An 8,568-nucleotide genomic window follows, 5' to 3' on the forward strand; every position below is an offset into this window, starting at 1 on the left:
ACATAAAACCAACGAAATTTACAGCTAACCCTCTCCATGTGTCCAAATCTTGTTCCATCAATAGCCAACCAAAATCCTACCTTCTTAATTACACCTTGCTTGTCTTGATCAGAAAAATTGAGACTTCCCTTATCTGATTTTTAATGACATTGTGTTGCAGAATTAGCCCTATCGCAACATATTTTTTATAGTTGAACGGTTATTCAAATCTTCTACTACTATTTAAATCTTCTACCGTTATTTAGACATGTGGGTAAAACTTGTTGTCTCAAACAGTCTGCAAACTGTGGGTGTATAGCTTACTACACAAAATCTAGCTTAAGGCCAGCTACAAGGTAGTGCTTGTAGGCACAAGGAGCTTTCTTGAGAAGGACAGAAATGAAAATCTTGGGAGTTTGAATATAGATTTGAATGTAGTTTGGTAGAATTCAGTAATTTTTGTGATCTCTCCCTTCTTCCTCAATCTGCTCCCCCTTCTATCTTCCCCAACTTAGTTAATATCAACTCCATCCTTAAAGATCTTAGTATTGAGCCTGACCTTTCTCCTTTCTCTTACATCTACATCAAAATCAGAGAGCATAAATCAGCAGTTTTATCTTTACCATATACACAAAATGTGACCATTATTTAACACACGCCCTGCTACTATCCTGGCCGAAATCATCATTTCTCACCTGGATTATTGCAAAACCTTCTAAAATGCTCTCCCTGCTTCTGCCCTGGCACCCTATTATCCCTATTCTCAGCACAGCATCCAGAATGATCTTGTTCAGTAAAGTTTAACTCTGCTCTTAATGTTCCAATGGCTTTTTACTTCTCTCAAAGTAAAAACCAAAGTCCTGAAAAAATATGCTATTATTTATCTAACCTCATCTCCTACTACTCTCCCCATTGCAGCTTTCCCAGTGTCAACACCGGTGGACTCCTTGCTAATCCTTGAACATGCTAGACATAGTCCCACCCCAGGATCTTGGCACACGCTGTTTCTGGTTGTCTGACTGCTCAACTACTTGGTATCTATATGGTCACCTCCCTCACTTACTTCAAGTGTTTGTTCAAAGTCACCCAGTGGAGCCTTCATGACCTCTAACACTGAATCTCCTTTTCTCCTCAGATATACCCTACTTCTCTTTTGTGCTTTGTATCTCTCCATAATGCTTGTCGCCTTCTGACTTACTGTATAACTTACTTACTTGTTTTGTTTATTGACTATCTCCCCTGCTTTGAAGGTAAGCTCCATGAAGGCAGGATACTTGCCTTTTTAAAACCTGGATCTAGTGCCTAGGGAAATGCCTAGCACATTACAAAGGGCATCTGTCATTGAGTAAAGGATAGGCTTTCAGCCTGCTAGGCAGTTTCCTTAGAACACATATGTTGGTGACATGGTTTTGCTGTGTCCCCACCCACATGTCACCTTGCACTGTAATAATCCCCACGTGTCAATGGTGGGGCTAGGTGAAGATAATTGAATTATGGGAGTGGTTTCCCCCATGCTGTTCACATGGTAGTGAATAAGTCTCATGAGATATGGTGGTTTTATAAATTGGAGTTCGCTGGCACAAGCTCTCTTGCCTCCTGCTGTATAAGATGTGCCTTTGCTTCTCCTTTGCCTTCCACCATAATTGTGAGGCCTCCCCAGCCATGTGGAACTGTGAGTCCATTAAATCTCTTTACTTTATAAATTACTCAGTCTCAGGTATGTCTTTATTAGCAGTGTGAGAACAGACTAATACAGTTACTATGATGGGCATCTCTGGTTCTTGTCCATCAGGCACTCATTCACTTCTCTTATGGTGATAGGATACTTTTATTCCATAAGAGACCCTGGTATTTGAATTAAGCAGTTTCCTCCCCAATTCCAGCTCCAACTATGGGCCTGCATGATTCTGGCTTTGAATGCTCTGTCTCCTTGGCTATAGTTATTAGAGTTGTTGGCTTTGAATTGAGAATGTCCAACCTAGGCGAATCCAAATATCGCTTGTGACCTCTCTGAGAGAGATTTTAAAACATTATTTTCCCATTGGGGTTGCTAAATTGGTAGAATGAGGGGCTGGCATCATTTTCACCATGTAGCAAGAGCCCATTCAAAAGACAGAGATAAATAGAATTTAAACACTATTGTTTGGACTTGACTCACACATTTCTAAAACTAAATCTTCCCTGGATATTTCATCTGTGTTAACTCAATACATTGCTGTTATTATTTAAGTTTGGGTTTCTGTTACTTGAAACTAAAAGAGTCCTGGGGAAAAAAAATCTGGTATGAAAAGACTAAATTTCATTGCTAAAAAACTTTTTATTTTTACTTTATCCAAAGACTGATTACTTTAAGAAACTGAGGCAATACAATAAAAATGGAATACATATGCAATTTACAAAGAGATGTTACAGAAGCTGCGTTTTATTGTTTGGTAGAAAATGAGTCTAATTTTTTATAATTAACTGAGTCAACATATTTAGTACTGTTAAATTTTTATTGAGCCTTAAATTAGCAAATTAATGCATGATATGAGTTAGATTCTGGAGTCCTAAATAAGGAAAGACATCAGGGACCTCCTTACACTAGGTTCATTACAAAATAAATGGCAGAAAGGGTTTCAACTTTAATGCGGTCTCTCATCTTAGTATCCCTCTTGCATAGTGCCTGCCACATGGTTGATATTCAGTAAACTGTTGATGAGCAAATCAAAGAATATTTGAGTGATTGAAATAGCAAGTTGTTCTTAGCATTTTATTGGGTCATAGACTTGGATGAGAGCTCTTCCCAGAAAAATGTATACCCTCATGCACATCACACACACACACACATTTGCATGAAATGTCTGGATTTTGTAGTGTCCTTGAAGCACTCATAAACTTGGAAGGTGTCCCTAGATCCCAGGTTAAGAAGTGCTTTGAATGATCCCACTGCAATATATGGCCTAGGCAGTATTTCCATCTAGAATTTTAGTACTGAGAAGGTGAAAAATCTTATTAAACATGGATTGTTGAAGCAGGTTATTGCATTGGTGATTCAATGGCTAAGTGGCTTTGGAATTAAATGTGGATTGCCTTGGCCAATACATATATGTACAACCTTGGGTAACTTAGTTAACCTCTTTAGGTTTGCATCAATTTCCAAATATATAAAATGAAATTAATAAGCCAATCTCCTTCATGTGACTAAATTAAATACTGCACATAGAACAATTAGCACAGTTCCTGTTATTCAATAAATGTTAGCTGCTGATGGTGTTAAAGCCATTTATAAAAGGCAATATTTTAAATAGAGTGAACTCATTTTGTCTAGCTCAGGTGGAAATATAGCCAGCCAACAGGGAGATAACTATGGGCTCTTTCATGGCTTCTTTGGGTTTAATATTTGTGACATGAAGTTATATTTTCTAATCATTATAAAAAGTTGATTTTATCGCCTATAGGATAAAAGTGATAATCTCTCTGTCTAGTCATCAAGACCTTTATGTAAGTACCTTTATGTAAATAGAAACCCATGGAGCAGCTAAGGCTTAAAATTTAAAAATAAAGTTAGCTAAAAGTTGATAGAATTGGCCAGGTGCAGTGGCTCATGCCTGTAATCCCAGCACTTTGGGGGGCAGAAGCAAGCTGATCACCTGAGGTAAGGAGTTCAAGACCAGCCTGGCCAACGTGGTGAAACCACCTCTCTACTACAAATACAAAAATTAACCAGGCATGCTGACTGGGCGAGCAATCGGGGCGGGACGATCAGGGGGCAGGGCAGGGCACTTTGCTCTGGACTCTGGGGCACTAGGCTCCGGACTTCGCGGCACAGACTGCACCTCGCAGTCTCCCCAGGTTCGCGCAGCTGCCGCGCTTCAGCCAGATAAGAAAGTAGTCTCGGAGGGAGCAAGATGGCCGAATAGGAACAGCTCCAGTCTCCAACTCCCAGCACGAGCGACACAGAAGACCGGTGATTTCTGCATTTTCAACTGAGGTACTGGGGTCATCTCACTAGGGAGTGCTGGACAATCGGTGCTGGTCAGTTGCTGCAGCCCAACCAGCGAGAGCTGAAGCAGGGCTAGGCATCGCCTCACCTGGGAAGCGCAACGGGGAAGGGAATCCCTTTTCCTAGCCAGGGGAACTGAGACACACAACACCTGGAAAATCAGGTAACCCCCACCCCAATACTGCACTTTAAGCAAATGGGCACACCAGGAGAATATATCCCACACCTGGCCGGGAGGGTCCCACGCCCACGGAGCCTCCCTCATTCCTAACACAGCAGTCTGCGATCTAACTGCAAGGCAGCAGCGAGGCTGGGGGAGGGGCGTCCGCCATTGCTGAGGCTTAAGTAGGTAAACAAAGCCGCTGGGAAGCTCGAACTGGGTGGAGCTCACAGCAGCTCAAGGAAACCTGCCTGTCTCTGTAGACTCCACCTCTGGGGACAGGGCACAGTTAACAACAACAACAACAAAAGCAGCAGAAACCTTTGCAGACGCAAACGACTCTGTCTGACAGCTTTGGAGAGAGCAGTGGATCTCCCAACACGGAGGTTGAGATCTGAGAAGGGACAGACTGCCTGCTCAAGTGGGTCCCTGACCCCTGAGTAGCCTAACTGGGAGACATCCCCCACTAGGGGCAGTCTGACACCCCACACCTCACAGGGTGGAGTACACCCCTGAGAGGAAGCTTCCAAAGTAAGAATCAGACAGGTACACTTGCTGTTCAGCAATATTCTATCTTCTGCAACCTCTGTTGCTGATACCCAGGCAAACAGGGTCTGGAGTGGACCTCAAGCAATCTCCAACAGACCTACAGCTGAGGGTCCTGACTGTTAGAAGGAAAACTATCAAACAGGAAGGACACCTATACCAAAACCCCATCAGTACGTCACCATCATCAAAGACCAGAGGCAGATAAAACCACAAAGATGGGGAAAAAGCAGGGCAGAAAAGCTGGAAATTCAAAAAATAAGAACGCATCTCCCCCTGCAAAGGAGCGGAGCCCATCACCAGCAACGGATCAAAGCTGGTCAGAGAATGACTTTGACGAGATGAGAGAAGAAGGCTTCAGTCCATCAAACTTCTCAGAGCTAAAGGAGGAATTATGTACCCAGCGCAAAGAAACTAAAAATCTTGAAAAAAGAGTGGAAGAATTGACAGCTAGACTAATTAATGCAGAGAAGGTCATAAACGAAATGACAGAGATGAAAACCATGACACGAGAAAAACGTGATAAATGCACAAGCTTCAGTAACCGACTCGATCAACTGGAAGAAAGAGTATCAGCGATTGAGGATCAAATGAATGAAATGAAGCGAGAAGAGAAACCAAAAGAAAAAAGAAGAAAAAGAAATGAACAAAGCCTGCAAGAAGTATGGGATTATGTAAAAAGACCAAATCTACGTCTGATTGGGGTACCTGAAAGTGAGGGGGAAAATGGAACCAAATTGGAAAACACTCTTCAGGATATCATCCAGGAGAACTTCCCCAACCTAGTAGGGCAGGCCAACATTCAAATTCAGGAAATACAGAGAACGCCACAAAGATACTCCTCCAGAAGAGCAACTCCAAGGCACATAATTGCCAGATTCACCAAAGTTGAAATGAAGGAAAGAATCTTAAGGGCAGCCAGAGAGAAAGGTCAGGTTACCCACAAAGGGAAGCCCATCAGACTAACAGCAGATCTCTCAGCAGAAACTCTACAAGCCAGAAGAGAGTGAGGGCCAATATTCAACATTCTTCAAGAAAAGAATTTTCAACCCAGAATTTCATATCCAGCCAAACTAAGTTTCATAAGTGAAGGAGAAATAAAATCCTTTACAGATAAGCAAATGCTTAGACATTTTGTCACCACCAGGCCTGCCTTACAAGAGACCCTGAAGGAAGCCCTAAACATGGAAAGGAACAACTGGTACCAGCCATTGCAAAAACGTGCCAAAATGTAAAGACCATCGAGGCTAGGAAGAAACTGCATCAACTAACAAGCAAAATAACCAGTTAATATCATAATGGCTGGATCAAGGTCACACATAACAATATTAACCTTAAATGTAAATGGACTAAATGCTCCAATTAAAAGACACAGACTGGCAAACTGGATAAAGAGTCAAGACCCATCAGTCTGCTGTATTCAGGAGACCCATCTCACATGCAGAGACATACATAGGCTCAAAATAAAGGGATGGAGGAAGATCTACCAAGCAAATGGAGAACAAAAAACAGCAGGGGTTGCAATCCTAGTCTCTGATAAAACAGACTTTAAACCATCAAAGATCGAAAGAGACAAAGAAGGCCATTACATAATGGTAAAGGGATCAATTCAACAGGAAGAGCTAACTATCCTAAATATATATGCACCCAATACAGGAGCACCCAGATTCATAAAGCAAGTCCTTAGAGACTTACAAAGAGACTTAGACTCCCATACAATAATAATGGGAGACTTCAACACTCCACTGTCAACATTAGACAGATCAACGAGACAGAAAGTTAACAAGGATATCCAGGAATTAAACTCATCTCTGCACCAAGCGGACCCAATAGACATCTATAGAACTCTCCACCCCAAATCAACAGAATATACATTCTTCTCAGCACCACATCGCACTTATTCCAAAATTGACCACATAATTGGAAGTAAAGCACTCCTCAGCAAATGTAAAAGAACAGAAATTATAACAAACTGTCTCTCAGACCACAGTGCAATCAAACTCGAACTCAAGACTAAGAAACTCAATCAAAACCGCTCAACTACATGGAAACTGAACAACCTGCTCCTGAATGACTACTGGGTACATAATGAAATGAAGGCAGAAATAAAGATGTTCTTTGAAACCAATGAGAACAAAGACACAACATACCAGAATCTCTGGGACACATTTAAAGCAGTGTGTAGAGGGAAATTTATAGCACTAAATGCCCACAAGAGAAAGCAGGAAAGATCTAAAGTTGACACTCTAACATCACAATTAAAAGAACTAGAGAGGCAAGAGCAAACACATTCAAAAGCTGGCAGAAGGCAAGAAATAACTAAGATCAGAGCAGAACTGAAGGAGATAGACACACAAAAACCCTCCAAAAAATCAATGAATCCAGGAGTTGGTTTTTTGAAAAGATCAACAAAATTGACAGACCGCTAGCAAGACTAATAAAGAAGAAAAGAGAGAGGAATCAAATAGATGCAATAAAAAATGATAAAGGGGATATCACCACCGACCCCACAGAAATACAAACTACCATCAGAGAGTACTATAAACACCTCTACGCAAATCAACTAGAAAATCTAGAAGAAATGGATAATTTCCTGGACACTTACACTCTCCCAAGCCTAAACCAGGAAGAAGTTGAATCCCTGAATAGACCAATAGCAGGCTGTGAAATTGAGGCAATAATTAATAGCCTACCAACCAAAAAAAAGTCCAGGACCAGATGGATTCACAGCTGAATTCTACCAGAGGTACAAGGAGGAGCTGGTACCATTCCTTCTGAAACTATTCCAATCAATAGAAAAAGAGGGAATCCTCCCTAACTCATTATATGAGGCCAACATCATCCTGATACCAAAGCCTGGCAGAGACACAACAAAAAAAGAGAATTTTAGACCAATATCCCTGATGAACATCGATGCAAAAATCCTCAATAAAATACTGGCAAACCGGATTCAGCAGCACATCAAAAAGCTTATCCACCATGATCAAGTGGGCTTCATCCCTGGGATGCAAGGCTGGTTCAACATTCGCAAATCAATAAACGTAATCCAGCATATAAACAGAACCAAAGACAAGAACCACATGATTATCTCAATAGATGCAGAAAAGGCTTTTGACAAAATTCAACAGCCCTTCATGCTAAAAACACTCAATAAATTCGGTATTGAGGGAACGTACCTCAAAATAATAAGAGCTATTTATGACAAACCCACAGGTAATATCATACTGAATGGGCAAAAACTGGAAAAATTCCCTTTGAAAACTGGCACAAGACAGGAATGCCCTCTCTCACCACACCTATTCAACATAGTCTTGGAAGTTCTGGCTAGGGCAATCAGGCAAGAGAAAGAAATCAAGGGTATTCAGTTAGGAAAAGAAGAAGTCAAATTGTCCCTGTTTGCAGATGACATGATTGTATATTTAGAAAACCCCGTTGTCTTAGCCCAAAATCTCCTTAAGCTGATAAACAACTTCAGCGAAGTCTCAGGATACAAAATTAATGTGCAAAAATCACAAGCATTCTTATACACCAGTAACAGACAAACAGAGAGCCAAATCAGGAATGAACTTCCATTCACAATTGCTTCAAAGAGAATAAAATACCTAGGAATCCAACTTACAAGGGATGTCAAGGACCTCTTCAAGGAGAACTACAAACCACTGCTCAGTGAAATCAAAGAGGACACAAACAAATGGAAGAACATATCATGCTCATGGATAGGAAGAATCAATATCGTGAAAATGGCCATACTGCCCAAGGTTATTTATAGATTCAATGCCATCCCCATCAAGCTACCAATGAGTTTCTTCACAGAATTGGAAAAAACGGCTTTAAAGTTCATATGGAACCAAAAAAGAGCCCGCATTGCCAAGACAATCCTAAGTCAAAAGGACAAAGC

This window comes from Rhinopithecus roxellana, chromosome 6, assembly GCF_007565055.1.
Source record: "Rhinopithecus roxellana isolate Shanxi Qingling chromosome 6, ASM756505v1, whole genome shotgun sequence".
NCBI classification, from domain to species: domain Eukaryota; kingdom Metazoa; phylum Chordata; class Mammalia; order Primates; family Cercopithecidae; genus Rhinopithecus; species Rhinopithecus roxellana.